Source organism: Nanorana parkeri, unplaced genomic scaffold (assembly GCF_000935625.1).
Source record: "Nanorana parkeri isolate BGI_ZX_2015 unplaced genomic scaffold, ASM93562v1 scaffold167, whole genome shotgun sequence".
In the NCBI taxonomy this organism is placed as follows: domain Eukaryota; kingdom Metazoa; phylum Chordata; class Amphibia; order Anura; family Dicroglossidae; genus Nanorana; species Nanorana parkeri.
This window is the reverse complement of record NW_017306435.1, coordinates 1,073,799-1,088,384: the sequence shown is the minus strand read 5'-3', so window position 1 is coordinate 1,088,384 and position 14,586 is coordinate 1,073,799.

Here is a 14,586-nt window from a genome sequence, read left to right as displayed (position 1 = left end):
AATATACATTTATATATTATTTATAAATGTATACATAGCACTGTGGGTGATACCTGATGGATCTGGAAGTGATAGGAAATCTCTTGGTTGGAGTACTTTAGCATTTAAATAATTTCTATTTTGTGGAAAAATATATACAGTACATATTGTAGACATTAATTAATTTTGAGCAGGCTGACACTTGGACAATGTATGCACTTTATTTACATTTGTACAATGTGCAAGTTTATATCTGTACATGATTATAGTCACAAAATAATATAAAGTACAACACCATATTTCTAAATATACTCTACATATACAAATGTATAGATGTATATTCATGGAAAAATACCAGTTTTCCATCTAAACTAGTTGTAGAATGTTCACTAAGTAGTCTACTTTGTGGTCCTTGTCAGTTAAAGTACCGCAGCGCTGAATACTGAAAAATGGCCTGGATGGGAAGGGGGTTTAACACCGCGGATGTCAACTGGTTAATATCACTTTAAGTAAATTTTTTTGCTAGAGGTTTGCAGTGATTTATTTATGCAAAGGGAAGTGAACAACAAATGCTGAAACATAAAAAGAATGTCCCAGGAAGACACCTTCACTAAAATAAATTAGACTGTCCTTCAATCTATTGTGGCCAACCTGTTTAATAAGCTTCTCTTTTTATCAAAAAGCAAACGGAAATAACAATTCGGTTACCCAATGTGAAACACTATAACACGAATACAAATAGTTTTCTGATCAAAACCCTTAAGTTAAATTAGTTAAGTGAAATTGGACCTTGCACTCCACGTATTCAATGTGGCCACCTCTCCCTTCCTTAAACAATGCATACAAATGCAAAAAAAACCTGGGGGGGACGGGGGGCTATAATCCCTGACTTCTGTAGTGCAAAGGTAGTGTCATCCTCCTGCGAATAAGAACCCAACATACCATCTTACCCCTGGATTGGAACCCTGCACCTCTTAAAGACACAGGACACGGCTCATTGATATTGTCCCATTCTGAACTTATTGCCATTGCCAAGGAAACCGATTGAGTGTCCAGGAGTCCATCTACCAGTTGTGACCAGGTGGCTCATATGGTGGTGACAGCGCAACTAAGCACAAGTATCCATTAATTATTCTGCATGATCAGCACTTATGTTAAACATGTCTGTATGAAGAAATACAGCTGAATATACTTTCATTTATTTTTGCTATGAACTATTTTTGTGCTGAGTTTATTTGCTTCCAACCAGTTATCGTGGAGAACCACCTCTAATCAGCAGCTGTGATCCATTGGGAGACTGGTAGTCTTTTTGTTACTGTTAAACATTGCTTAGCGTTACAACAGATTCTTCTCGCCACATCTGAGTTACTCAACATTATTTGAGATCTGGCCAGATCTGGAGAATGAAGTCAGCCTTGCCTAGGCGTTTTAGAAGGTGGAGGTGGCACCTTGAATAAGTGGGCCTTCTCACTGAGGTACAAGGTCTGCTTTAAGGACAGCCATACTAATCTTAGTTTACATCTCACAGTCTGAACTGACAAAGTCTCCAGTGATCCAAACAATGCCCAAAATTTAACGCGGTACTCCAGACAGATATATAACGAGAGAGAAAAAACAATTAATGTAGCTATACACATTTTATTAAAACAACAGTGTCCTTGTAACCTGTAAAAAAAGAGAATGCATACTTACATTTCCCGGTGCCTGAGCTTCTAAATGCTGCATTGCTTAGTAGAAATGGTTCTCCAAAGTCCGCTGGGAAATCGGCGATCCCCGGAGTCTCCTGGGTTACTCACAGCTCTCATTGGTTCCTCCTGCTTACCTTCACATCATTACGGTGCCCTGTAGTGACTTGGAGAACAGCAGGAGGAACCAGACAGAGCTGCGCAGGACCAAGGAAAACAATACTCCTGGCAGAGTTGGTTTTCCAGCAGACTTCTGGAACTATTTCTACTAAGCAGAGTTGTGTTCAGTGGCATAGGCACCAGAAAAAATGAGTGACCATGTTCATCTTTTACAGGTTACAGGAGTTTTAAAATTTATATTTCATGACAGACTGACTGTAATGAATCTTAAAGTAATGTCGGTACGTAACATGATTCAGTGTACAAGAGAGAAGCAAATATCTGCAAAGTTTATTGCCTAAGGTCTTGTGATGACACTCAAGTGCCCTGTGTCAGTCTGATCAGTCTTGATATCAGCCCCCTGTGATCCTCTGTACATCAGCACTCAGAACAGGAGAGAAGGGAGCAGAAGTCAGAGACAGTCAGACACTGCTGCATTGCTGTGTGCTGACACAAAATAGAAGAAGTAACAGATGGAAAGATTAGAATTGATATGGGGTATATTTTTTTACCAGTGTGCTTGACCAAGCTGTGCTGCTGCAATGGAGGTCACGGATCTGCCTGGCTGTCTGTTAAACATGAGAATAAATTGTGGCCAGAAGAAGTTGCAGTATAAACCCACCTTTACGGGGCCACCCATATCTAAGACTTCTGGTTATCAGCAAATACAGATACCCCTTGTAGGCTGTAGAAAAAAATAGACTTTATTTAATATCCTTTATTTATTGAAGCCACCTCTGCTTAAGAAGTATCCCTAAAGCCCAACAATGACCACAGCAAATCAGTAAAGTATTGCACTACTTCTCCTACAAATGTGGACCATAAAATTTACAGAACATTCTGTCCTCTAGACTTGTGTGCAGAGATATCCAAAAGGACCAGATGGAACCTCACATATAGAGTGCAGATGTAATTTCTGTTGTCCATTTAAATTGGGACAGTGAATCCCACAGGATTCACTGGACATTATTAAGGTTTTTAATAGCCTCTCATGGGAATGCCTCCTCTAAACTCTGCGAGATTTGCTGACTCTTTTCTGTCATTATTAAGTTGTATATATTCTATTTTAAAGTTTATCAATCTGAAACAATCTTAAGTTGGTGAGGTACTCACCTAGAAACCCTTTCTATATCTTTCCCTACAAATGTCTCAAATATTAACAATTCTATTATCCATGATCCTAATATAAAAGGTATACGGCCTGGCAACATCATTGAGTATAAACGTTCTTTGCTTGATGATATGCTAAGGATTATATTCTACTTAACACCCTTTAAACCTCTAAAATATATTAGGCACATTCTGAAGTATTTTAGATTTAAAAGCTAATCATTTGAAATCTTTTCTGTTTAGTTTAACCACTAAAATTACATTTTATACATAATAAAAAAATATATTTTCTTGAAATATTTGAGGCAGACTATGTACTAGAGCAGGTGTTCTCAACCTGTGTAACCTCAGGCCCCACATTTGTCCTAGGTCATTAATTTGTGGCCCAAGTCACACTGCAATGGAACGAACGCCATTGCGGTACTGTGCGGTCCACTGCGGGCAATTGAAATGTGGATGGGAGGTGAGCTTGGGGTGCAATTCAAATGAATGGCAAAGCACCTCCCACACAAGAGTGTATAGTAGGTGCGATTGCATGGTACAGTGCGTTAATCGCACAGGACTGTTTGATTAATGCTCTGTACTAGTGTGAACGGCATTTAAAAACACTGACAGACACAAACAACCACAGACACAATCTCACCCACACATATACACTCCAAAAAATGTTTTGGGGTCTATTCACGAAGCACCTGAAGGATATAGCCGTAGCTTCAGCCGATCCTTCGGTAGAACCGAAGGGCTGCTGTACGGGCTATTCACAATAGCCCGTACAGCTCCCGAACTTAGCCGAGCGGCTCAGTCGAGCCGAAGGCATATGCCTCGGCTCGTCCATGCGAAGCAAGCCGATGTACGGCTGATTTCAGCCGATATACGGCTGAAATCAGCCGTACAAGCCTGAAGTTAATAGCCGAACAGTGTTCGGCTCACTTCACTTGGGGTCGGTTGTTCACTCAGCTGCCCTCGACAGCTTTGTGAATAGACCAGTGCAGTGCATCCTGTTGTTAGTGGACCCATAAACCCAATTAATTGTTGTTAGTTCTAAATAAAATGGGGAATAATTACTTAGAACATATGTCATGTATTTATTGCTGTCATTAGGGTTGATTTACTAAAGGCAACTAGACTGCACACTTTGCAAGGGAATTTGCACTTTGCGAGGGAATTTTCAGTAAATAAAAGCTCTGCTGACTTCCATCATCCAATCATGTATACGCAATAATACGTTTTTTATCTTCCTTGTTTGTGATTGGGTATTCTTTGGGAAGTGAATTTTCACCACATTCACAAAGCTAAGAGAAATATCCCCAGGGACACTGACACTGGAGTATAACCCCTTCTCCACTATCCAAAACCATAATGGCGGGAGTTAGGCTTTAAATACCCTAGTGCAAAGAAACTGTTAAATAGCAGTTACAAACACATTCAGCACTGAAGCATATGTCACCATGAGCACAGGTGGCTAGATTAATATTGCAATTACTTGTAATTGGCCATGAAGCCAATTTGTAGCAAAAGACACAGACTGAATATTATCTAATAAAATACACTTAGTCAAATATATCTAACATAGAGGAAAGAGGTGTAGATGGTGATTATAGCAAGCTTTTATGATCTGATCCTCATTACAAAAAACCCAATTGGTTTCTTAATACTTAGAGGGTTATTCACTAAGCTGCCGAAGTGAAGCCGAAGTGAAGTGAGCTGAACGCTGTTCAGCTATTCACTTCTGGCTTGTACAGCTGATTTCAGCCGTACATCGGCTCTGTCCGGCTGCCATCAGTCAGCCGAACATGCTTTGCATGTTCGGCTAAGCCGAAGTGCAGAAGGACTTCAACTCAGCTGATCCAACATCTCATAGGGGCCGAATGGCAGTGAGTGAATAGCCGAAATGCCGCCGAGAGGCATTCAGCTCGGCTACCCTGCTCGGTACCTCCGTGGAACCGAGCAGAATAGAAAATAAGTTTTAAAAGTTTTAAAAAAACAAAAAAGGTTGAAAAAATATTTTTAAAATGTAAATAAATAGTAAAATTAAAAAAGAAATAAAGATATTTTTAAAAAGGAAATAACTGGGCGGAGCCGGCCATGACGCCACGGCCGGCTCCGCCCAGTTGTTATTGTTTAATGACAGATCAGCGTCTCCAGGTAATTTGGGGATGCTGATCTGTCATTACCACTGGGCAACGCAAGCTGTGAGATTACGGCTGGCTCCGCCCAGCTGTCATTTGCAGGGGGCGAACGGCCGGCCTTCGGCAGGACGTTTGCCCCGCTTCAGCTGTCACTTCGGCTCAGTCAAGCTGAAGCATATGCCTTCGGCTCAGCTGAGCCGCTCAGCCGCCTTCGGCTGCTGTACGGCTATAGTGAATAGCCTGTACAGCAGCTATTCGGTTCGCCTAAACCGAAGGGCTCCGGCAGCCGAAGAGAGCCGAAGGATCAGCTGAAGCTACAGCTGGATCCTTCCTCTCCTTCGTGAATAACCCCCTAAGGATAACACTTTTTTGCCTTTAAAAGCGATCCTTATAGATTTTACTATCAGTACCTGCAATGCACAGTTTGTGTCTGCCATATTATGACCACTGAGTGCTCTTTTGGTCTTTAGCAAGCATGAACATTTCACCTTTGCCATAATGATATGACTAATGTATGTCACCTCACCATGAGGTCAAGAACAAAATTCTAAATGTAATGAAAACGGCTTACCTGTCAATAAGAGGCCAGTGATCTCTGCTACTCACAAGTCATTCCACAGCGTTTTCCACAACTGCAAATCAAACAGAAAACAGGTGACTTAATAATATTGTCACTCCAGATTTATACTTCCACATATAAGTTACAGTACTGAAATTGTATTAAGTGCATAAAATAAACATAAAGGACACCACTTATAAATACATTAAAAGGAAGATATGCATCAGTCTCTAAAGACTGCAACGTCACCCGACCTACCTTTGGCCTACCTGTCAATCCTCATGGAATGCTTAAAAAGATTACGAACGAACGTATGCATAGATATAGTATCATGATGATTATATTATATGCATACTGGTCATATTGTTTGTAAAATTTGGGACAGAATTTTTTAACATCAATTTGTAAAAATAAATCTGTTATATTACCAGCGGTATATCTACAAAAAATTGTGCCCCTGGTGTCTCACCCAACTGCTGACAACCAGCCAGCGCGTCCCATGTTGCTAAGAGCTGGATGGGAAGAGGTGTAAGGGACAAACACATCTCTTTGCCTGGCTCTTAGCAACCTGGGATGACCTGGCTTGCATCCCGCCCACATACATATGTCCCCTCTTGCTCTGGTTGCTAAGAGCTGGGTAGGGAGATGTGTTTAGCCTTTACACATCTCCCTGCTAGGCTCTTAGCAACCTGGGCTTCCCACTTCCAGCAACCAATGATGTCATATGTGCCATAACCTGGGTACGCCACTATATATTACTGAAAAAGTAATGGATCACTTGGGGGTTCATTTATAAAAGTTCCAACCGCATAGTACTAGCACCCCTAGATGGTGCTGACACGTATAGAAATTTCCTATAAATGTTAGCTCCATCTAGGGGCACTATTGCCTCTAGTAACTTTTATGAATGAACTCCCAAGTGATCCATTGAGTCTGACCTTTTTATGGTTTATATGTTTTATACCAAAGATAGGCCTATTGCTTGAATTCACCTACTGTTGATTGATTCACAACCCCTACTGAAAGTTCATTCTAAGCATCCACTCCTTTTTGAATGAGCCCCATGGTCTTTCTCTGCCATCACTCATCTTCGTTTCTATTAACCCAATGAGGTTATTTTCAACAGAGGTGGTTTAAAGCGATGCATAGATGTAAAATATTAGTTGGTCATAGGGCAATACTTGATTTCTGCTGTGTACTTGTATTCTTTGAATGTATGTGTGCTCATTTATTTCCGATGAGTCTATGTGCTGAGCAGGCAACCCTGGAGCCATCCATCTTAATCTTGGGGAAGACTGTAGATCAGCTGTTAAAATCCTGTACAACAGAGTGAGAAGGATCAGAAAAGGGTGTTTTCTCTGAACTAAAGATAGCTGTAATAGCTGTAATGATCATTGTCTGATCCTGCCAAAATGCAGCAAACAATGGGCATCAGTCGTCTGATGTCTTTGGCTACCTGTGAGATGACTGGACAGCCTATCCCCTCTTAAAGACATTCCACATCCTCAAGCCGCAGACAATGTAGGCTCTGTCCTACACTTTTAATAGGCCAAAGTCTACAGCCTCCGGGCTAATATGTTGCTGAGAAGTGCATTTGTAGTCACCGTTACAGCAATGTAATTAAAACAATCAAGTATACACTGACACTTATAACACAGCCAGCTCTGATGTTCCCTCGCTCTCATATTTAATTCAAGAACTGTACACGATAAACAAACAAAAACAGGATTATGTTTCCTGTGTACTGAACAATCTGGGCATGAAGGGGTTACACAAGTTCATAAACAGATTCTGAGGCTTTTATATCATTCTTTCACAGAATGTAATTTTCAAATTGCATATCTCCGAGCGGTAAGAGTATTGTAAGAGTCTTAGGGTGATCTGATCATAAACTGAAAGACACCTGAATGATGGGTGGCCAGATCATTAACAGATCTGACCATAAACTACATTGAGAAAGCATGTTTTATCATCAGCAGATTATGGCTGGTCATAGATGATCAGATGCATTATCATAAGAGACAGGTGGTGAGACATCTGCCACTTTTTGCATGGCTGTGTTCCACTGTATTCTTTAGCCCCATTCTGCCAAATACATATCTACAAAGGATAAGGTCCCTTACTGGTATAAGGTCCCTATACTGGTATAAGATCTGGTCCCTTCTCTTTAAAGAAAAGGAGACCAAATGTACCAAATTACATAGAGAGTTTTTACCATGACAAGAAATCTTGTCGCATAATAATGGATGATTGCAGTGCTTGGAGGTTCTTGCCATCCTCTTAGTTAACTGCCGCAGAGCTCAATAATTTTCCAGTCTTTGCAAGCAAAACAAATTGGTTATGTGCAACTAATGAGTTGTGCATTACCACAGTAAAGTGACAACATCCTTGTTTGTACTAATAACTGGTCTGTCTATGGGTACTTGGACATCGCTGACCTAATTCTAATTAGGCAGAAGAATTATGCAGGTCAGGACTCCTAATCCGCATTCTAGTTCCAGGTCATTGACTCATTGCCAGGAAACAAGTATTTTTAAACAAGATGAGACTTATGGCAGCCTACATTTAAAGCAAACCAGTCACATACTGTATGTTAAAGAAGAACTTCAGGCACACATTTTATTAACCCTTGCAGTGGGGTTTTGCTGCTCATTTTTGCCAAAGGCAAAAACAAGAGTTATACCTACCCATTCCTCAGAGCCGGCAGCACTCCCTCCAGCCCCTCTTCTCCTCTGCTGCAGTGATGGAATGTCCCTCGGCAACCTTTCATCTAATACACGGTATTAGACGTGATGACTCACAGGACCTTAGACCGCTGCAGCAGAGAGGGAGAGAGGCTTCAGGGAGCAGAATAAGAGCTGGCCGGCTGGCTCAATAAATCAGGTGAGTATAACTTTTCTTTTTATCCTAGGCAAAAATGAGCAGCTGACCCTTACAATACAGAGGTAGCCCCACTGCAAGGGTTATTAACATTTCTGCCCAGAGTTCTTTAACATTTTAAATTAAAAATTTCCCTTACCTAAGCCCCAGGACCCCCCCTAGTTTTCAACTGAGTGTACGGAGAGCAGGAGTTAAGACTGCATGACAATGCAATCTGCGTACTTCACATTGCTGCTTGAATTACATTGTAGGATGTGCCAGGCATGTGAAAGACTTTCCAATAATTTGAGATTTGCATATGCATTTGGTGTAAGGATTTTCAAGTGGTGGAGCTAATTAATATGATTACACTTGTGGCAGATGTACTTTAAAGTTGAACTACAAGCACAGAAACATTCATTTAAATATATTTCTCAAAAGTCACAATTGAATTGCTTTTGCAAACCCAGCTTTTGCCATATAAAGCTGCTCTACATCTTAGCTGGGCTGAACATAGCCTGTGCAGAGGGCAGAGCCAACAGGCCCCACCCACTACAGGCTGCCCGTAGAAAACTACAGGGGGCGGAGACAAGACTAGTCACCCTGGTGAATGAAAGAGAGCAGCAGTGACCGGTCTTTATTACAGGAAGCTCCTGCACAGAGGCGAAGTTTTATTCTGGATTACTGCACAGATCTGGAAGAGAAACACTAGGCACACAAAGATTCAAGTAAGAATACACGTGACTCTTATACTTCGACAATAGTTGGTGATTCTAGGGTCCAGCTTTAAGATTATCAAATCATTATTTATAATATGCATGCACATTTACTTAAGCCCAGAAGGATAATTTAGATTTTATCAGGTATCGTTGTATGTGCTTTCAGTAGAGGAAACTGTTGCTGTTTATGGAAAGACTGGCAAACATTGTCTTATATAGACTCCTGTGACCACAAGGGGCTGCAGCTTACCAAGGCATCCCATGAGCCCTGGAAATAGTGTTGAAGAGGGAGGCAGCTTGGAGAATCCAAGCTACTTAAGTCTTATCAATTAAAATGGCATCTAAACCCGGATTTTCATGCATTTAACATTTGTATTCAATCATTACTTGCCTTAGAATTAATAGTTAATGTTTTAAGTATTCACAGTGTGAATGGAAAATAAAGCTTATCTGAATATTTGTTTTTAATATGAAAGAGAAAGCAGATATTCACATTGTCCAAATCCTGAGCTTGCACATGCTTGATATTCAGCCTCAGCTCTATTTAAAGTAATTTCCACAGAGATTTACCTGCCACTCCATTACCCTTAGCTAAAAACCACCATAAACATGTTTGAGATGCTGTCCTAATGAAATGTAATACAAGTCAAAATCCTGAGTGAAACTTCTGGCACATGAGCTGGCATGACATTTCTGATCATGTCCCTGCATAAATATCTGCAAGTCAGTGGAATGTGTTAACACAGTCAATGCTCAGATAAATGGGCTCTCTTCTGCATGTTATTTCAAATGGTATTGCATATTTGACATATTGTTAAAGGATAATTGTACTTTTAAAACGCACCAGCTCTTTTAATAGGCACAGGTACCAAGCAACTTTGCAATTATAGCCTGTTACCCCAACCTTTTTGTCTCCCTGTCCTTTGAAGCTGTCATCACAGGCCCAGAAAGATGTAAATACTTCCCTTGTTAAATTCAGCCCGTCTGTATCTACCCTGTGGTGTTAAACACAGACTGAGAATAAGGAAGGTGTCTGTTCCACAAACCTGTTTGATTCCCTACTTTCAGTTCCAGGAGCCTTAAATAATTATTTTACTGCTGCATTGCACTTAAATAATCACTAGAGATCCCAAACTGCTAGAAACAGACAGTTCCTAAGTTAAAGTGGACCTATACTTAAAGTCTAACTAAAGTTTAACTAATCAACAAGGATTTATTAGCACAATTTAATGTGAAGAAACAAATTAGTAAAACAAGTACCATTTGCATATAATTCCAAATAAGAAACAGAAAACTTCCTGACCTGTGGCAGTATCTGGGCACCTAATGCTATTCTATCCTCATGGGAGACTATCAGGGGTTTGACAGACACACCCCGCTGACTCCTGCATCTGATTACTGGATTACAGTCCACAGTCCAGTTTTCATCAGAGGTTAGGTTGAGGAACAGAAATATTTCTTTCACACTATGCAATGGATGGAAAAGAGGGCCTGGGCTAGAGAACTGCTGCAGATTGCCTACTGTAAGTGCTGTATCATTCACATCTGACTTGTTTCACGCTGATTGAAAAATGGTCACCTAAATGTAGACCTTACAGTGCAGTAACTAAATGCTTTCAGACCAGAACTCAGAACATTGAAGATAACATGCATCTCTGCTGATAAGTAGTCACATAACAATAGCCATAGCAGTCCACGAGGCTGCTATGGGACCTGGGGTAGGAGGGAGACCCATTAGGGGGCTAATTGAAAAACTTAATTGTGAGGTTTTTAGTATAGAAGGGATGAAGTCAGACCTCAGGATTGTTTAGTCATAGGTCCCATTCTGTGCAGTAACATGCATTTGCTTATTTATCTTAGCAGTGTAGATTTACTGCCCTCTGAACTCCTGCTACAGACTGAAATGAATCCTGTATGCCTATTGCAGTCACAAATCCCAGACTTTCACCTCTGTTAAAACCTTACGGGGGGCTGAGGTTTGTGGGTCTACTAAAAAGTGTGTCTACTAAAAATCTAGGAAGCTAGGGTTTAAAAAGTTTCTATTAGTGTTAAAGAGTAAGTGTGAGCAACAGCAGTAATCAGTTTATTATAATACAAAATATAATTATGGTTGTTATAATTAGTGCTACTATAACTTTTATCCCCAGCACTGCTCCATAGTAGTTACTGACTATGCTGTAAGCTCTCCTGCTGCCTGCCCTTGATACACAATTTATGTTAAGATCAATGACACATATTGTCACAGTAGGCACTGCAGTTGCTACAGAGAGAGTTAGCCAGGGGGTCCCAAAGTTTTGCTATGGGGCCCCATGATTTGAAGTTATGCCCCCTGTTGATAAGCATTTGGTTTTCAACAACTAGCTCTCTGGAAAAAGCACAATACATAGTTTACCAAACAGTGGTAGAAACAGAGTAAAACCTGCAACAGCAGAAGAGCTAAACCAAGTGACAACGTGGTCAACAGAAGAAAAGAAAGGCTTAAGCCGAGCATACCTAATCCTTGACTTGTGGGCAAGGAAAAAAACAATTTAAAGAACTGCTAAGGCTCAGTAAATATCTGTAACCCATGACAATAAATCAATACAAAGTTAAATCAATAACAGTTAAATCAATAAAACAGTTATTTATTAAAAGTCTAAAAACCATATTTCCCAAGAGGATAGAGAAAAAATACTAAAAGGGAAAAAGTCTTATCAATTATTCAGACCCCTGAAAAGTATCAGGAATAAGACCTCAAAAATCCAAGCTCAAAGAGTCCATTGCTTATGAAATTTGTAGGGAAAGGATTTCCTCCTCTTACAGTGAGTGCAAAACTATAGAGACTGAATGACCTTGGAAAAAATATTCCATCAGTAATGGTTAATGGCAAAGCATAGTGAGTTCAATATTCAAAAAGGAAAAACAGGAACTGATGTTTTATGACTATTTAGGGCTAAACCTCTGTCAAGAAAAAGACAGGGTAGAAAAGAGATAAGCATCATAGTAGGTGCAATCATCCTAAGTGTATGACCAAAGAGACAGCTTCCCTCAAACAATTATGAAAAATGAGTGCGGCTTTCTTTAAATTCATCTTCCATATACCAGGCATGTTGTCAAAGTGCCGTACGCATATGAACAGACATTATTACCATGCAAGAGACTAACATACATGCCTTCAAGAGGCCATCACAACTAAAGTGGAGAGCTTGACCAGTGTTGAAAGAGTCCTTTTTAAATTATGTGATCTACATATAGTTTTACAAAGTAAAGTTACCACCATAAAAGGGAAGAGGTAAAGGAAACTACAAGTGTAAGACTTAAATAGGGAGTCCAACTGCCTACTGGGCTCCCGAAAGGTCCCTAAAGGTAGAGGTCCATCAACTAGTGTGATTAGGTCTACCTTAAGGGTAATTGTTCAAGCACAGAGTATATTGGAAAGGTCTTTTCAGAAGCAAGAGCTCTCAAAGACTCTATACCTGGTATAGGCAGTTGATTTCCTAGACGTGTAGCAACGTGTACAGTGTCAATCAGATTGGAAACAACAGTTTGCATAGCTGAGTCAACAGGAACTCAGTCAAATATAGACTTTGCAGGTTCTGGTTCTGATTCTGAGTCAGGGATAACAATAGGGTCCTCATGATGTCAGAACTAGGTTTTAATGTAGATGGAGCCTGGTTGAGTATTGAAAATCTGCTAGTATATTATTCCATTAATTGCGCACAGAAACACACAAAGTTAAGTGGATATAAGAGGCCTGGAAGACATACTGCATTTCTCAGACAGAGGAGCTATAGAGGCTGATAATGTGGAGAAATCTATAGAAGCAGGAGTCCCAGGATCTGACATACCAGCATCAGTTCCTTCTTGACAAGTGCTGCAATGAGCTCTCATCCTCTGGAATTTCTTCTTTGTCTGCCTTTAGGAAATTCCTGAAAACTCATCACTTCAGGGTAGCCTATCCTGCCTTCACCTAAATGCTAAAATGTAACTTTTCTCATCAACTCATCCCCACATACTTACTACCTTTTGTATCACATGCCTTTCCCTTTTACCATGTAACCCTCTTGGCTTAAATTGTATCTTAATTGTACCATCTATTATTGCTGCAAAAACTGCTGGTACTGTACAAAGCCTGTATGATAATATTAATAATAAAGTAAACCATAATAAAGTAAACCAGTGCTGGAAATTCAAAAGTCACCAACTTGCCATGGGGACTGAAATAAAATCACTTGGGATTGGGAACCAGGATCTGGTGAAATGCTAGGACAACACCGCCCTCAGAGGACGCAGTGCAGATGTTGCTGCATTTGGAGGTGGTAAGGGGGAGAGGCGCGTCTTCTGGGTGCTCTGGCCATCACTTTCTATGGTTGGGCCCAGTGATGCCATTTGGTGCGCACTTTTTTATCCTTTGTGTGTGGCAGGAAGCTAACAGTGGCCAGACCCGAGCTGTGCCAAATGACAGGGGGCCCTTGGGGGATTCCCCCCCTACACACACACACACTCACACACACACATGTGCTGTGTGTTTTGGTGATTCTGTGGTCGTGTGGAGGCTCTTGTTACATATGCTGACCCTGAGCTCTGTATACACTCACCTGTAATGTCAATAGGACATGCCATCACCCACTAGCTGTATATACTTCAAGACACCCCTCACCACCTTTATACACTGATATGTGACATCATTGGCAGCATGACACCCCTTTCCCTAAATGTATATATTGTTCTATGTTGTCATTGTCAGCATGTGATCTCATTAGGAGTATGACACTCTTCCCCCAGCTCTTTATACTGTTCTATGACATACTTGGCGGGGTTGTACCCCTTCTTCCACCTCTCTACTGTTCTATGATGTAAGTGGAGGAATGTTATCCCTCCCCCAGCTCTGTATGCAGTTCAGTATGTCATTGGAGGGACGAGATCCCTCCCCCAATTCTATATACTGTCCTGTGATATCATTAGTGGGATATTACCTCTCTCTCAGCTCTATATATTTTTCCATGAAGTAACTAGTGGTTTGACACCCTTCCCTTAGATCTATATAGATAGCAAATAGAAAATAAATTAGTTTTATATAACACAACAGATTTTGAAACATATAAGCAATGGATTAGTAAGAACAAATCTATTTTCTCATATTAATCACTTATCACCTTCCAGTTACCTATATAGTCTTTTGCAGGTTGCGTAGTGCTGGCTTTTTAGTGCTGGCTCCTAGTTCTGGGTGAGATTTGTCAAGGCCTGCACTGACAGATTAATGTTGGATGGCTCCTTTTATATGCATAAAAAGCAAACAGAGGTTTTAGTTCTTGTTCAATGCATCCCCATCCCCCTTTCTGCTAAAATGCCCAGTTATGTATATCATCTCTGCCTGTTTTGTATACAGCATGAAATCGGCAGGGTTT